The sequence below is a fragment of the Balaenoptera borealis genome, assembly GCF_965194805.1.
Source record: "Balaenoptera borealis genome assembly, chromosome: 19".
Taxonomy (NCBI): domain Eukaryota; kingdom Metazoa; phylum Chordata; class Mammalia; order Artiodactyla; family Balaenopteridae; genus Balaenoptera; species Balaenoptera borealis.
In genome coordinates this window covers 39,379,015-39,398,079 of record NC_138878.1, presented here as the reverse complement: position 1 = coordinate 39,398,079, position 19,065 = coordinate 39,379,015, and positions in this window count along the sequence as shown.

Here is a 19,065-nt window from a genome sequence, read left to right as displayed (position 1 = left end):
TGGGAACATGACTGAGGTTGGATTCTGGACACCTGTGTTCTGGGAAATTGAATGAGGTTTGATTGTTGAAACCTGTGCCCTGCGAACATGACTGAGGTTTGATAATGGAAACATGTGTCCTGGGAATATGACTGAGGTTTGATTCTGGAAACCTGTGGCCTGGGATAATGACTGAGGTTTCATTGTGGAAACATGTGGCCTGGGATCATGACTGAGGTTTGATGGTGGACCACTCTTGACTGGCAAAATGACTGAGGCTGGATTTTGGAACCCTGTGGCCTGGCAACATGACTGAAGCCTGATTCTGAAACCCTGTGGCCTGGGAACATGAGAAAGGTTTGATTCTGGAACCCTGTGGCTTGGGAATATGTCTGAGGTTTGATGGTGGAAACCTGTGGCCTGGCAACATGACTGAGGTTTGTTACTGGAACCCTGTTCCCTGGGAACATGAGTGAGGTTTGCTTCTGGACACCTTTGTCCTGGGAACATGACCGTGCTTTGATTGTGGAAACCTGTGGCCTGCGAACATGACTGAGGTTTGATTCTGGAACCATGTGTCATGGGAATATGACTGAGGTTTGATTCTGGAAATCTGTGGCCTGGGAACTTGACTGAGGTTTGATGGCAGAAACCTGTGGACTGGCGACATGACTGAGGTTTGATTGTAGAACCCTCTGTCCTGGAAACATGACTGCGACCTGATACTTGAAACCCATGGCCTGGGAACTTGACATTGGTTTGATTCTGGAACCCTGTGGCCAGGGAACATGACAGAGGCGTGATTCTGGAATCCTGTGGCCTGGGAACATGACATCTGTTTAGATTGTGGAATACTGTGCCCTGGGACCCTGACTGAGGCTTGGTTCTGGAACCCTGTGCACTGGGAACATGACTGAGGTTTTATTCTGGAATCCTGTGGCCTGGGAACATGGCATCAGTGGATTCTGGAACCCTGTGGCCTGGGAACATGAGAACGGTTTGATTCTGGAACCCTATGGCCTGGGAACATGTCTGAGGTTTCATGGTGGAAACCTGTGGCTTGGCAACATGACTGAGGTTTGTTCCTGGAACCCTGTTCCCTGGGAACATGACTGAGGTTTGATTCTGGACACCTTTGTGCTGGGAACATGACTGTGGTTTGATTGTGGAACCATGGGTCCTGCAAACATGACTGAGGTTTGATTCTGGAACCATGTGACCTGGGAATATGACTGCGGTTTGATTCTGGAAATCTGTGTCCTGGGAACTTGACTGAGGTTTGATGGCAGAAACCTGTGGACTGGCAACATGACTGAGGTTTGACTGTAGAACCCTGTGCCCTGGAAACATGACTGCGGCCTGGTACTGGAAACCCATGGCCTAGGAACTTGACATTGGTTTGATTCTGGAACCCTGTGGCCTGGGAACATGACTGAGGCGTGATTCTGGAAACCTGTGGCCTGGGAACATGACATCTGTTTAGATTGTGGAATACTGTGCCCTGGGAACCTGACTGAAGGCTTGGTTCTGGAATCCTGTGGACTGGGAACATGACTGAGGATTGATTCTGGGACCATGTGGCCTGGGTATATGACTGTGGTTTGATTCTGGAGGGCATTGTCCTGGGAACATGACTTATGTTAGATTGTGGAATCCTGTGGCCTGGGAACATGACATCGGTTTGGATTCTGGTACCCTGTTGCCTGGGAACATGAAATCGGTTTGATTGTGGAAACCTGTGGTCTGGCAATATGACTGAGGTTTGATGGTGGTACCCTATGGCCTGGCAACATGACTGAGGTTTAATTCTGGATGCTTGTGGCCTGGGAACATGACTGAGGCGTGATTCTGGAATCCTGGGGCCTGGGAATATGACATCTGTTTAGATTGTGGAATACTGTGCCCTGGGAACCTAACTGAGGCTTGGTTCTGGAACCCTGTGGACTGGGAACATGACTGAGGTTTTATTCTGGAACCCTGTAGACTGGGAATATAACTGAGGATTGATACTGGAACCCTGTTGCCTGGGAACATTACATCAGTGGATTCTGGAACCCTGTGGCCGGGGAACATGAGAACGGTTTGATTCTGGAACCCTGTGGCCTGGGAACATGTCTGAGGTTTGATGGTGGAAACCTGTGGCTTGGCAACATGACTGAGGTTTGTTCCTGGAACCCTGTTCCCTGGGAACATGACTGAGGTTTGATTCCGGAACCCTGTAGCCTGGGAACATAACTGAGGATTAATTCTGGCACCCTGTGGCCTGGGAACATGACATCGGTGGATTCTGGAACCCTGTGGCCTGGGAACATGACATCGGTGGATTCTGGAACCCTCTGGCCAGGGAACATGAGAACGGTTTGATTCTGGAACCCTGTGTCCTGGAAACTTGTCTGAGGTTTGATGGTGGAAACCTGTGACCAGGCAACATGACTGAGGGTTGATGGTGGAACCCTGTGGCCTGGAAAGATGACTTAGGTTTGATTGTGGAACACTCTGGCCTGGGAACATGACTGAGGCTTGCTGGTGGAACCGTGGCCTAGCAAAAGGACTGAGGTTTGATTGTGGAACCCTCTGGCCTGGGAATATGACTGAGGTTTAGTTGTGGTACCCTGTGGCCTGAGAACATGACTGGGATTTTATTTTTGAAACCTGTGTCCAGGGAACATGACTGAGGTTTGATTCTGGAACCCTGGGTCCTGGGAACATGACTGAGGTTTGAATCTGGAACCATGTGGCCTGGGAATATGACTGAGGTTTGATTCTGGAAACCATTGGCCTGGGAACATGCCTGATGTGAGATTGTGGAATCCTGTGGCTTGGGAACATGACATCGGTTTGGATTCTGGTACCCTGTTGCCTGGGAACATGAAATCGGATTGATTCTGGAAACCTGTGGCCTGGGAATATGAGTGAGGTTTGATTCTGGAACCATGTGGCCTGGGAACATGACATCTGTTTAGTTTGTGGAATACTGTGCCCCGGTAACCTGACTGAGCCTTGGTTCTGGAACCCTGTGGACTGGCAACATGACTGAGGTTTGATTCTGGAACCCTGTAGCCAGGGAACATAACTGAGGATTGATTCTGGAACCCTGTGGCCTGGGAACATGACATCGGTGGATTCTGGAACCCTGTGGCCAGGGAACATGAGAACGGTTTGATTCTGGAACCCTGTGTCCTGGAAACTTGTCTGAGGTTTGATGGTGGAAACCTCTGACCTGGCAACATGACTGAGGTTTAATTCTGGAAGACTGTGGCCAGGGAACATGATATCAGGTTGACTCTGGAAACCTGTGTCCTGGGAACATGACTGAGGTTTGCTTCTGGAAACCTGTGGCCTGGGAACATGGCTGAGGTTTGATTGTGGAACCCCCTGGCCTGGGAACATGACTGTGGTTTGAATCTGGAACCCTGTGGCCTGGGAACATGACATCGGTTGGATTCTGGAATCCTGTGGCCTGGGAACAAGACTGAGGTTTGATTGTGCAACCCTCTGGCCTGGGAACATGACTGTGGTTTGATTCTGAAACCCTGTGGCCTGGGAAAATGACTGAGGTTTGTTTCTGGAAGCCTGTTCCCTGGGAACATGACTGAGGTTGGATTCTGGACACCTGTGTTCTGGGAAATTGAATGAGGTTTGATTGTTGAAACCTGTGCCCTGCGAACATGACTGAGGTTTGATAATGGAAACATGTGTCCTGGGAATATGACTGAGGTTTGATTCTGGAAACCTGTGGCCTGGGATAATGACTGAGGTTTCATTGTGGAAACATGTGGCCTGGGATCATGACTGAGGTTTGATGGTGGACCACTCTTGACTGGCAAAATGACTGAGGCTGGATTTTGGAACCCTGTGGCCTGGCAACATGACTGAAGCCTGATTCTGAAACCCTGTGGCCTGGGAACATGAGAAAGGTTTGATTCTGGAACCCTGTGGCTTGGGAATATGTCTGAGGTTTGATGGTGGAAACCTGTGGCCTGGCAACATGACTGAGGTTTGTTACTGGAACCCTGTTCCCTGGGAACATGAGTGAGGTTTGCTTCTGGACACCTTTGTCCTGGGAACATGACCGTGCTTTGATTGTGGAAACCTGTGGCCTGCGAACATGACTGAGGTTTGATTCTGGAACCATGTGTCATGGGAATATGACTGAGGTTTGATTCTGGAAATCTGTGGCCTGGGAACTTGACTGAGGTTTGATGGCAGAAACCTGTGGACTGGCGACATGACTGAGGTTTGATTGTAGAACCCTCTGTCCTGGAAACATGACTGCGACCTGATACTTGAAACCCATGGCCTGGGAACTTGACATTGGTTTGATTCTGGAACCCTGTGGCCAGGGAACATGACAGAGGCGTGATTCTGGAATCCTGTGGCCTGGGAACATGACATCTGTTTAGATTGTGGAATACTGTGCCCTGGGACCCTGACTGAGGCTTGGTTCTGGAACCCTGTGCACTGGGAACATGACTGAGGTTTTATTCTGGAATCCTGTGGCCTGGGAACATGGCATCAGTGGATTCTGGAACCCTGTGGCCTGGGAACATGAGAACGGTTTGATTCTGGAACCCTATGGCCTGGGAACATGTCTGAGGTTTCATGGTGGAAACCTGTGGCTTGGCAACATGACTGAGGTTTGTTCCTGGAACCCTGTTCCCTGGGAACATGACTGAGGTTTGATTCTGGACACCTTTGTGCTGGGAACATGACTGTGGTTTGATTGTGGAACCATGGGTCCTGCAAACATGACTGAGGTTTGATTCTGGAACCATGTGACCTGGGAATATGACTGCGGTTTGATTCTGGAAATCTGTGTCCTGGGAACTTGACTGAGGTTTGATGGCAGAAACCTGTGGACTGGCAACATGACTGAGGTTTGACTGTAGAACCCTGTGCCCTGGAAACATGACTGCGGCCTGGTACTGGAAACCCATGGCCTAGGAACTTGACATTGGTTTGATTCTGGAACCCTGTGGCCTGGGAACATGACTGAGGCGTGATTCTGGAAACCTGTGGCCTGGGAACATGACATCTGTTTAGATTGTGGAATACTGTGCCCTGGGAACCTGACTGAAGGCTTGGTTCTGGAATCCTGTGGACTGGGAACATGACTGAGGATTGATTCTGGGACCATGTGGCCTGGGTATATGACTGTGGTTTGATTCTGGAGGGCATTGTCCTGGGAACATGACTTATGTTAGATTGTGGAATCCTGTGGCCTGGGAACATGACATCGGTTTGGATTCTGGTACCCTGTTGCCTGGGAACATGAAATCGGTTTGATTGTGGAAACCTGTGGTCTGGCAATATGACTGAGGTTTGATGGTGGTACCCTATGGCCTGGCAACATGACTGAGGTTTAATTCTGGATGCTTGTGGCCTGGGAACATGACTGAGGCGTGATTCTGGAATCCTGGGGCCTGGGAATATGACATCTGTTTAGATTGTGGAATACTGTGCCCTGGGAACCTAACTGAGGCTTGGTTCTGGAACCCTGTGGACTGGGAACATGACTGAGGTTTTATTCTGGAACCCTGTAGACTGGGAATATAACTGAGGATTGATACTGGAACCCTGTTGCCTGGGAACATGACATCAGTGGATTCTGGAACCCTGTGGCCGGGGAACATGAGAACGGTTTGATTCTGGAACCCTGTGGCCTGGGAACATGTCTGAGGTTTGATGGTGGAAACCTGTGGCTTGGCAACATGACTGAGGTTTGTTCCTGGAACCCTGTTCCCTGGGAACATGACTGAGGTTTGATTCCGGAACCCTGTAGCCTGGGAACATAACTGAGGATTAATTCTGGCACCCTGTGGCCTGGGAACATGACATCGGTGGATTCTGGAACCCTGTGGCCTGGGAACATGACATCGGTGGATTCTGGAACCCTCTGGCCAGGGAACATGAGAACGGTTTGATTCTGGAACCCTGTGTCCTGGAAACTTGTCTGAGGTTTGATGGTGGAAACCTGTGACCAGGCAACATGACTGAGGGTTGATGGTGGAACCCTGTGGCCTGGAAAGATGACTTAGGTTTGATTGTGGAACACTCTGGCCTGGGAACATGACTGAGGCTTGCTGGTGGAACCGTGGCCTAGCAAAAGGACTGAGGTTTGATTGTGGAACCCTCTGGCCTGGGAATAGGACTGAGGTTTAATTCTGGAAGACTGTGGCCAGGGAACATGATCTCGGGTTGACTCTGGAAACCTGTGTCCTGGGAACATGACTGAGGTTTGCTTCTGGAAACCTGTGGCCTGGGAACATGGCTGAGGTTTGATTGTGGAACCCCCTGGCCTGGGAACATGACTGTGGTTTGAATCTGGAACCCTGTGGCCTGGGAACATGACATCGGTTGGATTCTGGAATCCTGTGGCCTGGGAACAAGACTGAGGTTTGATTGTGCAACCCTCTGGCCTGGGAACATGACTGTGGTTTGATTCTGAAACCCTGTGGCCTGGGAAAATGACTGAGGTTTGTTTCTGGAAGCCTGTTCCCTGGGAACATGACTGAGGTTGGATTCTGGACACCTGTGTTCTGGGAAATTGAATGAGGTTTGATTGTTGAAACCTGTGCCCTGCGAACATGACTGAGGTTTGATAATGGAAACATGTGTCCTGGGAATATGACTGAGGTTTGATTCTGGAAACCTGTGGCCTGGGATAATGACTGAGGTTTCATTGTGGAAACATGTGGCCTGGGATCATGACTGAGGTTTGATGGTGGACCACTCTTGACTGGCAAAATGACTGAGGCTGGATTTTGGAACCCTGTGGCCTGGCAACATGACTGAAGCCTGATTCTGAAACCCTGTGGCCTGGGAACATGAGAAAGGTTTGATTCTGGAACCCTGTGGCTTGGGAATATGTCTGAGGTTTGATGGTGGAAACCTGTGGCCTGGCAACATGACTGAGGTTTGTTACTGGAACCCTGTTCCCTGGGAACATGAGTGAGGTTTGCTTCTGGACACCTTTGTCCTGGGAACATGACCGTGCTTTGATTGTGGAAACCTGTGGCCTGCGAACATGACTGAGGTTTGATTCTGGAACCATGTGTCATGGGAATATGACTGAGGTTTGATTCTGGAAATCTGTGGCCTGGGAACTTGACTGAGGTTTGATGGCAGAAACCTGTGGACTGGCGACATGACTGAGGTTTGATTGTAGAACCCTCTGTCCTGGAAACATGACTGCGACCTGATACTTGAAACCCATGGCCTGGGAACTTGACATTGGTTTGATTCTGGAACCCTGTGGCCAGGGAACATGACAGAGGCGTGATTCTGGAATCCTGTGGCCTGGGAACATGACATCTGTTTAGATTGTGGAATACTGTGCCCTGGGACCCTGACTGAGGCTTGGTTCTGGAACCCTGTGCACTGGGAACATGACTGAGGTTTTATTCTGGAATCCTGTGGCCTGGGAACATGGCATCAGTGGATTCTGGAACCCTGTGGCCTGGGAACATGAGAACGGTTTGATTCTGGAACCCTATGGCCTGGGAACATGTCTGAGGTTTCATGGTGGAAACCTGTGGCTTGGCAACATGACTGAGGTTTGTTCCTGGAACCCTGTTCCCTGGGAACATGACTGAGGTTTGATTCTGGACACCTTTGTGCTGGGAACATGACTGTGGTTTGATTGTGGAACCATGGGTCCTGCAAACATGACTGAGGTTTGATTCTGGAACCATGTGACCTGGGAATATGACTGCGGTTTGATTCTGGAAATCTGTGTCCTGGGAACTTGACTGAGGTTTGATGGCAGAAACCTGTGGACTGGCAACATGACTGAGGTTTGACTGTAGAACCCTGTGCCCTGGAAACATGACTGCGGCCTGGTACTGGAAACCCATGGCCTAGGAACTTGACATTGGTTTGATTCTGGAACCCTGTGGCCTGGGAACATGACTGAGGCGTGATTCTGGAAACCTGTGGCCTGGGAACATGACATCTGTTTAGATTGTGGAATACTGTGCCCTGGGAACCTGACTGAAGGCTTGGTTCTGGAATCCTGTGGACTGGGAACATGACTGAGGATTGATTCTGGGACCATGTGGCCTGGGTATATGACTGTGGTTTGATTCTGGAGGGCATTGTCCTGGGAACATGACTTATGTTAGATTGTGGAATCCTGTGGCCTGGGAACATGACATCGGTTTGGATTCTGGTACCCTGTTGCCTGGGAACATGAAATCGGTTTGATTGTGGAAACCTGTGGTCTGGCAATATGACTGAGGTTTGATGGTGGTACCCTATGGCCTGGCAACATGACTGAGGTTTAATTCTGGATGCTTGTGGCCTGGGAACATGACTGAGGCGTGATTCTGGAATCCTGGGGCCTGGGAATATGACATCTGTTTAGATTGTGGAATACTGTGCCCTGGGAACCTAACTGAGGCTTGGTTCTGGAACCCTGTGGACTGGGAACATGACTGAGGTTTTATTCTGGAACCCTGTAGACTGGGAATATAACTGAGGATTGATACTGGAACCCTGTTGCCTGGGAACATTACATCAGTGGATTCTGGAACCCTGTGGCCGGGGAACATGAGAACGGTTTGATTCTGGAACCCTGTGGCCTGGGAACATGTCTGAGGTTTGATGGTGGAAACCTGTGGCTTGGCAACATGACTGAGGTTTGTTCCTGGAACCCTGTTCCCTGGGAACATGACTGAGGTTTGATTCCGGAACCCTGTAGCCTGGGAACATAACTGAGGATTAATTCTGGCACCCTGTGGCCTGGGAACATGACATCGGTGGATTCTGGAACCCTGTGGCCTGGGAACATGACATCGGTGGATTCTGGAACCCTCTGGCCAGGGAACATGAGAACGGTTTGATTCTGGAACCCTGTGTCCTGGAAACTTGTCTGAGGTTTGATGGTGGAAACCTGTGACCAGGCAACATGACTGAGGGTTGATGGTGGAACCCTGTGGCCTGGAAAGATGACTTAGGTTTGATTGTGGAACACTCTGGCCTGGGAACATGACTGAGGCTTGCTGGTGGAACCGTGGCCTAGCAAAAGGACTGAGGTTTGATTGTGGAACCCTCTGGCCTGGGAATATGACTGAGGTTTAGTTGTGGTACCCTGTGGCCTGAGAACATGACTGGGATTTTATTTTTGAAACCTGTGTCCAGGGAACATGACTGAGGTTTGATTCTGGAACCCTGGGTCCTGGGAACATGACTGAGGTTTGAATCTGGAACCATGTGGCCTGGGAATATGACTGAGGTTTGATTCTGGAAACCATTGGCCTGGGAACATGCCTGATGTGAGATTGTGGAATCCTGTGGCTTGGGAACATGACATCGGTTTGGATTCTGGTACCCTGTTGCCTGGGAACATGAAATCGGATTGATTCTGGAAACCTGTGGCCTGGGAATATGAGTGAGGTTTGATTCTGGAACCATGTGGCCTGGGAACATGACATCTGTTTAGTTTGTGGAATACTGTGCCCCGGTAACCTGACTGAGCCTTGGTTCTGGAACCCTGTGGACTGGCAACATGACTGAGGTTTGATTCTGGAACCCTGTAGCCAGGGAACATAACTGAGGATTGATTCTGGAACCCTGTGGCCTGGGAACATGACATCGGTGGATTCTGGAACCCTGTGGCCAGGGAACATGAGAACGGTTTGATTCTGGAACCCTGTGTCCTGGAAACTTGTCTGAGGTTTGATGGTGGAAACCTCTGACCTGGCAACATGACTGAGGTTTAATTCTGGAAGACTGTGGCCAGGGAACATGATATCAGGTTGACTCTGGAAACCTGTGTCCTGGGAACATGACTGAGGTTTGCTTCTGGAAACCTGTGGCCTGGGAACATGGCTGAGGTTTGATTGTGGAACCCCCTGGCCTGGGAACATGACTGTGGTTTGAATCTGGAACCCTGTGGCCTGGGAACATGACATCGGTTGGATTCTGGAATCCTGTGGCCTGGGAACAAGACTGAGGTTTGATTGTGCAACCCTCTGGCCTGGGAATATGACTGTGGTTTGATTCTGAAACCCTGTGGCCTGGGAAAATGACTGAGGTTTGTTTCTGGAAGCCTGTTCCCTGGGAACATGACTGAGGTTGGATTCTGGACACCTGTGTTCTGGGAAATTGAATGAGGTTTGATTGTTGAAACCTGTGCCCTGCGAACATGACTGAGGTTTGATAATGGAAACATGTGTCCTGGGAATATGACTGAGGTTTGATTCTGGAAACCTGTGGCCTGGGATAATGACTGAGGTTTCATTGTGGAAACATGTGGCCTGGGATCATGACTGAGGTTTGATGGTGGACCACTCTTGACTGGCAAAATGACTGAGGCTGGATTTTGGAACCCTGTGGCCTGGCAACATGACTGAAGCCTGATTCTGAAACCCTGTGGCCTGGGAACATGAGAAAGGTTTGATTCTGGAACCCTGTGGCTTGGGAATATGTCTGAGGTTTGATGGTGGAAACCTGTGGCCTGGCAACATGACTGAGGTTTGTTACTGGAACCCTGTTCCCTGGGAACATGAGTGAGGTTTGCTTCTGGACACCTTTGTCCTGGGAACATGACCGTGCTTTGATTGTGGAAACCTGTGGCCTGCGAACATGACTGAGGTTTGATTCTGGAACCATGTGTCATGGGAATATGACTGAGGTTTGATTCTGGAAATCTGTGGCCTGGGAACTTGACTGAGGTTTGATGGCAGAAACCTGTGGACTGGCGACATGACTGAGGTTTGATTGTAGAACCCTCTGTCCTGGAAACATGACTGCGACCTGATACTTGAAACCCATGGCCTGGGAACTTGACATTGGTTTGATTCTGGAACCCTGTGGCCAGGGAACATGACAGAGGCGTGATTCTGGAATCCTGTGGCCTGGGAACATGACATCTGTTTAGATTGTGGAATACTGTGCCCTGGGACCCTGACTGAGGCTTGGTTCTGGAACCCTGTGCACTGGGAACATGACTGAGGTTTTATTCTGGAATCCTGTGGCCTGGGAACATGGCATCAGTGGATTCTGGAACCCTGTGGCCTGGGAACATGAGAACGGTTTGATTCTGGAACCCTATGGCCTGGGAACATGTCTGAGGTTTCATGGTGGAAACCTGTGGCTTGGCAACATGACTGAGGTTTGTTCCTGGAACCCTGTTCCCTGGGAACATGACTGAGGTTTGATTCTGGACACCTTTGTGCTGGGAACATGACTGTGGTTTGATTGTGGAACCATGGGTCCTGCAAACATGACTGAGGTTTGATTCTGGAACCATGTGACCTGGGAATATGACTGCGGTTTGATTCTGGAAATCTGTGTCCTGGGAACTTGACTGAGGTTTGATGGCAGAAACCTGTGGACTGGCAACATGACTGAGGTTTGACTGTAGAACCCTGTGCCCTGGAAACATGACTGCGGCCTGGTACTGGAAACCCATGGCCTAGGAACTTGACATTGGTTTGATTCTGGAACCCTGTGGCCTGGGAACATGACTGAGGCGTGATTCTGGAAACCTGTGGCCTGGGAACATGACATCTGTTTAGATTGTGGAATACTGTGCCCTGGGAACCTGACTGAAGGCTTGGTTCTGGAATCCTGTGGACTGGGAACATGACTGAGGATTGATTCTGGGACCATGTGGCCTGGGTATATGACTGTGGTTTGATTCTGGAGGGCATTGTCCTGGGAACATGACTTATGTTAGATTGTGGAATCCTGTGGCCTGGGAACATGACATCGGTTTGGATTCTGGTACCCTGTTGCCTGGGAACATGAAATCGGTTTGATTGTGGAAACCTGTGGTCTGGCAATATGACTGAGGTTTGATGGTGGTACCCTATGGCCTGGCAACATGACTGAGGTTTAATTCTGGATGCTTGTGGCCTGGGAACATGACTGAGGCGTGATTCTGGAATCCTGGGGCCTGGGAATATGACATCTGTTTAGATTGTGGAATACTGTGCCCTGGGAACCTAACTGAGGCTTGGTTCTGGAACCCTGTGGACTGGGAACATGACTGAGGTTTTATTCTGGAACCCTGTAGACTGGGAATATAACTGAGGATTGATACTGGAACCCTGTTGCCTGGGAACATTACATCAGTGGATTCTGGAACCCTGTGGCCGGGGAACATGAGAACGGTTTGATTCTGGAACCCTGTGGCCTGGGAACATGTCTGAGGTTTGATGGTGGAAACCTGTGGCTTGGCAACATGACTGAGGTTTGTTCCTGGAACCCTGTTCCCTGGGAACATGACTGAGGTTTGATTCCGGAACCCTGTAGCCTGGGAACATAACTGAGGATTAATTCTGGCACCCTGTGGCCTGGGAACATGACATCGGTGGATTCTGGAACCCTGTGGCCTGGGAACATGACATCGGTGGATTCTGGAACCCTCTGGCCAGGGAACATGAGAACGGTTTGATTCTGGAACCCTGTGTCCTGGAAACTTGTCTGAGGTTTGATGGTGGAAACCTGTGACCAGGCAACATGACTGAGGGTTGATGGTGGAACCCTGTGGCCTGGAAAGATGACTTAGGTTTGATTGTGGAACACTCTGGCCTGGGAACATGACTGAGGCTTGCTGGTGGAACCGTGGCCTAGCAAAAGGACTGAGGTTTGATTGTGGAACCCTCTGGCCTGGGAATATGACTGAGGTTTAGTTGTGGTACCCTGTGGCCTGAGAACATGACTGGGATTTTATTTTTGAAACCTGTGTCCAGGGAACATGACTGAGGTTTGATTCTGGAACCCTGGGTCCTGGGAACATGACTGAGGTTTGAATCTGGAACCATGTGGCCTGGGAATATGACTGAGGTTTGATTCTGGAAACCATTGGCCTGGGAACATGCCTGATGTGAGATTGTGGAATCCTGTGGCTTGGGAACATGACATCGGTTTGGATTCTGGTACCCTGTTGCCTGGGAACATGAAATCGGATTGATTCTGGAAACCTGTGGCCTGGGAATATGAGTGAGGTTTGATTCTGGAACCATGTGGCCTGGGAACATGACATCTGTTTAGTTTGTGGAATACTGTGCCCCGGTAACCTGACTGAGCCTTGGTTCTGGAACCCTGTGGACTGGCAACATGACTGAGGTTTGATTCTGGAACCCTGTAGCCAGGGAACATAACTGAGGATTGATTCTGGAACCCTGTGGCCTGGGAACATGACATCGGTGGATTCTGGAACCCTGTGGCCAGGGAACATGAGAACGGTTTGATTCTGGAACCCTGTGTCCTGGAAACTTGTCTGAGGTTTGATGGTGGAAACCTCTGACCTGGCAACATGACTGAGGTTTAATTCTGGAAGACTGTGGCCAGGGAACATGATATCAGGTTGACTCTGGAAACCTGTGTCCTGGGAACATGACTGAGGTTTGCTTCTGGAAACCTGTGGCCTGGGAACATGGCTGAGGTTTGATTGTGGAACCCCCTGGCCTGGGAACATGACTGTGGTTTGAATCTGGAACCCTGTGGCCTGGGAACATGACATCGGTTGGATTCTGGAATCCTGTGGCCTGGGAACAAGACTGAGGTTTGATTGTGCAACCCTCTGGCCTGGGAACATGACTGTGGTTTGATTCTGAAACCCTGTGGCCTGGGAAAATGACTGAGGTTTGTTTCTGGAAGCCTGTTCCCTGGGAACATGACTGAGGTTGGATTCTGGACACCTGTGTTCTGGGAAATTGAATGAGGTTTGATTGTTGAAACCTGTGCCCTGCGAACATGACTGAGGTTTGATAATGGAAACATGTGTCCTGGGAATATGACTGAGGTTTGATTCTGGAAACCTGTGGCCTGGGATAATGACTGAGGTTTCATTGTGGAAACATGTGGCCTGGGATCATGACTGAGGTTTGATGGTGGACCACTCTTGACTGGCAAAATGACTGAGGCTGGATTTTGGAACCCTGTGGCCTGGCAACATGACTGAAGCCTGATTCTGAAACCCTGTGGCCTGGGAACATGAGAAAGGTTTGATTCTGGAACCCTGTGGCTTGGGAATATGTCTGAGGTTTGATGGTGGAAACCTGTGGCCTGGCAACATGACTGAGGTTTGTTACTGGAACCCTGTTCCCTGGGAACATGAGTGAGGTTTGCTTCTGGACACCTTTGTCCTGGGAACATGACCGTGCTTTGATTGTGGAAACCTGTGGCCTGCGAACATGACTGAGGTTTGATTCTGGAACCATGTGTCATGGGAATATGACTGAGGTTTGATTCTGGAAATCTGTGGCCTGGGAACTTGACTGAGGTTTGATGGCAGAAACCTGTGGACTGGCGACATGACTGAGGTTTGATTGTAGAACCCTCTGTCCTGGAAACATGACTGCGACCTGATACTTGAAACCCATGGCCTGGGAACTTGACATTGGTTTGATTCTGGAACCCTGTGGCCAGGGAACATGACAGAGGCGTGATTCTGGAATCCTGTGGCCTGGGAACATGACATCTGTTTAGATTGTGGAATACTGTGCCCTGGGACCCTGACTGAGGCTTGGTTCTGGAACCCTGTGCACTGGGAACATGACTGAGGTTTTATTCTGGAATCCTGTGGCCTGGGAACATGGCATCAGTGGATTCTGGAACCCTGTGGCCTGGGAACATGAGAACGGTTTGATTCTGGAACCCTATGGCCTGGGAACATGTCTGAGGTTTCATGGTGGAAACCTGTGGCTTGGCAACATGACTGAGGTTTGTTCCTGGAACCCTGTTCCCTGGGAACATGACTGAGGTTTGATTCTGGACACCTTTGTGCTGGGAACATGACTGTGGTTTGATTGTGGAACCATGGGTCCTGCAAACATGACTGAGGTTTGATTCTGGAACCATGTGACCTGGGAATATGACTGCGGTTTGATTCTGGAAATCTGTGTCCTGGGAACTTGACTGAGGTTTGATGGCAGAAACCTGTGGACTGGCAACATGACTGAGGTTTGACTGTAGAACCCTGTGCCCTGGAAACATGACTGCGGCCTGGTACTGGAAACCCATGGCCTAGGAACTTGACATTGGTTTGATTCTGGAACCCTGTGGCCTGGGAACATGACTGAGGCGTGATTCTGGAAACCTGTGGCCTGGGAACATGACATCTGTTTAGATTGTGGAATACTGTGCCCTGGGAACCTGACTGAAGGCTTGGTTCTGGAATCCTGTGGACTGGGAACATGACTGAGGATTGATTCTGGGACCATGTGGCCTGGGTATATGACTGTGGTTTGATTCTGGAGGGCATTGTCCTGGGAACATGACTTATGTTAGATTGTGGAATCCTGTGGCCTGGGAACATGACATCGGTTTGGATTCTGGTACCCTGTTGCCTGGGAACATGAAATCGGTTTGATTGTGGAAACCTGTGGTCTGGCAATATGACTGAGGTTTGATGGTGGTACCCTATGGCCTGGCAACATGACTGAGGTTTAATTCTGGATGCTTGTGGCCTGGGAACATGACTGAGGCGTGATTCTGGAATCCTGGGGCCTGGGAATATGACATCTGTTTAGATTGTGGAATACTGTGCCCTGGGAACCTAACTGAGGCTTGGTTCTGGAACCCTGTGGACTGGGAACATGACTGAGGTTTTATTCTGGAACCCTGTAGACTGGGAATATAACTGAGGATTGATACTGGAACCCTGTTGCCTGGGAACATGACATCAGTGGATTCTGGAACCCTGTGGCCGGGGAACATGAGAACGGTTTGATTCTGGAACCCTGTGGCCTGGGAACATGTCTGAGGTTTGATGGTGGAAACCTGTGGCTTGGCAACATGACTGAGGTTTGTTCCTGGAACCCTGTTCCCTGGGAACATGACTGAGGTTTGATTCCGGAACCCTGTAGCCTGGGAACATAACTGAGGATTAATTCTGGAACCCTGTGGCCTGGGAACATGACATCGGTGGATTCTGGAACCCTGTGGCCTGGGAACATGACATCGGTGGATTCTGGAACCCTCTGGCCAGGGAACATGAGAACGGTTTGATTCTGGAACCCTGTGTCCTGGAAACTTGTCTGAGGTTTGATGGTGGAAACCTGTGACCAGGCAACATGACTGAGGGTTGATGGTGGAACCCTGTGGCCTGGAAAGATGACTTAGGTTTGATTGTGGAACACTCTGGCCTGGGAACATGACTGAGGCTTGCTGGTGGAACCGTGGCCTAGCAAAAGGACTGAGGTTTGATTGTGGAACCCTCTGGCCTGGGAATAGGACTGAGGTTTAGTTGTGGTACCCTGTGGCCTGAGAACATGACTGGGATTTTATTTTTGAAACCTGTGTCCAGGGAACATGACTGAGGTTTGATTCTGGAACCCTGGGTCCTGGGAACATGACTGAGGTTTGAATCTGGAACCATGTGGCCTGGGAATATGACTGAGGTTTGATTCTGGAAACCATTGGCCTGGGAACATGCCTGATGTGAGATTGTGGAATCCTGTGGCTTGGGAACATGACATCGGTTTGGATTCTGGTACCCTGTTGCCTGGGAACATGAAATCGGATTGATTCTGGAAACCTGTGGCCTGGGAATATGAGTGAGGTTTGATTCTGGAACCATGTGGCCTGGGAACATGACATCTGTTTAGTTTGTGGAATACTGTGCCCCGGTAACCTGACTGAGCCTTGGTTCTGGAACCCTGTGGACTGGCAACATGACTGAGGTTTGATTCTGGAACCCTGTAGCCAGGGAACATAACTGAGGATTGATTCTGGAACCCTGTGGCCTGGGAACATGACATCGGTGGATTCTGGAACCCTGTGGCCAGGGAACATGAGAACGGTTTGATTCTGGAACCCTGTGTCCTGGAAACTTGTCTGAGGTTTGATGGTGGAAACCTCTGACCTGGCAACATGACTGAGGTTTAATTCTGGAAGACTGTGGCCAGGGAACATGATATCAGGTTGACTCTGGAAACCTGTGTCCTGGGAACATGACTGAGGTTTGCTTCTGGAAACCTGTGGCCTGGGAACATGGCTGAGGTTTGATTGTGGAACCCCCTGGCCTGGGAACATGACTGTGGTTTGAATCTGGAACCCTGTGGCCTGGGAACATGACATCGGTTGGATTCTGGAATCCTGTGGCCTGGGAACAAGACTGAGGTTTGATTGTGCAACCCTCTGGCCTGGGAATATGACTGTGGTTTGATTCTGAAACCCTGTGGCCTGGGAAAATGACTGAGGTTTGTTTCTGGAAGCCTGTTCCCTGGGAACATGACTGAGGTTGGATTCTGGACACCTGTGTTCTGGGAAATTGAATGAGGTTTGATTGTTGAAACCTGTGCCCTGCGAACATGACTGAGGTTTGATAATGGAAACATGTGTCCTGGGAATATGACTGAGGTTTGATTCTGGAAACCTGTGGCCTGGGATAATGACTGAGGTTTCATTGTGGAAACATGTGGCCTGGGATCATGACTGAGGTTTGATGGTGGACCACTCTTGACTGGCAACATGACTGAAGCCTGATTCTGAAACCCTGTGGCCTGGGAACATGAGAAAGGTTTGATTCTGGAACCCTGTGGCTTGGGAATATGTCTGAGGTTTGATGGTGGAAACCTGTGGCCTGGCAACATGACTGAGGTTTGTTACTGGAACCCTGTTCCCTGGGAACATGAGTGAGGTTTGCTTCTGGACACCTTTGTCCTGGGAACATGACCGTGCTTTGATTGTGGAAACCTGTGGCCTGCGAACATGACTGAGGTTTGATTCTGGAACCATGTGTCATGGGAATATGACTGAGGTTTGATTCTGGAAATCTGTGGCCTGGGAACTTGACTGAGGTTTGATGGCAGAAACCTGTGGACTGGCGACATGACTGAGGTTTGATTGTAGAACCCTCTGTCCTGGAAACATGACTGCGACCTGATACTTGAAACCCATGGCCTGGGAACTTGACATTGGTTTGATTCTGGAACCCTGTGGCCAGGGAACATGACAGAGGCGTGATTCTGGAATCCTGTGGCCTGGGAACATGACATCTGTTTAGATTGTGGAATACTGTGCCCTGGGACCCTGACTGAGGCTTGGTTCTGGAACCCTGTGCACTGGGAACATGACTGAGGTTTTATTCTGGAATCCTGTGGCCTGGGAACATGGCATCAGTGGATTCTGGAACCCTGTGGCCTGGGAACATGAGAACGGTTTGATTCTGGAACCCTATGGCCTGGGAACATGTCTGAGGTTTCATGGTGGAAACCTGTGGCTTGGCAACATGACTGAGGTTTGTTCCTGGAACCCTGTTCCCTGGGAACATGACTGAGGTTTGATTCTGGACACCTTTGTGCTGGGAACATGACTGTGGTTTGATTGTGGAACCATGGGTCCTGCAAACATGACTGAGGTTTGATTCTGGAACCATGTGACCTGGGAATATGACTGCGGTTTGATTCTGGAAATCTGTGTCCTGGGAACTTGACTGAGGTTTGATGGCAGAAACCTGTGGACTGGCAACATGACTGAGGTTTGACTGTAGAACCCTGTGCCCTGGAAACATGACTGCGGCCTGGTACTGGAAACCCATGGCCTAGGAACTTGACATTGGTTTGATTCTGGAACCCTGTGGCCTGGGAACATGACTGAGGCGTGATTCTGGAAACCTGTGGCCTGGGAACATGACATCTGTTTAGATTGTGGAATACTGTGCCCTGGGAACCTGACTGAAGGCTTGGTTCTGGAATCCTGTGGACTGGGAACATGACTGAGGATTGATTCTGGGACCATGTGGCCTGGGTATATGACTGTGGTTTGATTCTGGAGGGCATTGTCCTGGGAACATGACTTATGTTAGATTGTGGAATCCTGTGGCCTGGGAACATGACATCGGTTTGGATTCTGGTACCCTGTTGCCTGGGAACATGAAATCGGTTTGATTGTGGAAACCTGTGGTCTGGCAATATGACTGAGGTTTGATGGTGGTACCCTATGGCCTGGCAACATGACTGAGGTTTAATTCTGGATGCTTGTGGCCTGGGAACATGACTGAGGCGTGATTCTGGAATCCTGGGGCCTGGGAATATGACATCTGTTTAGATTGTGGAATACTGTGCCCTGGGAACCTAACTGAGGCTTGGTTCTGGAACCCTGTGGACTGGGAACATGACTGAGGTTTTA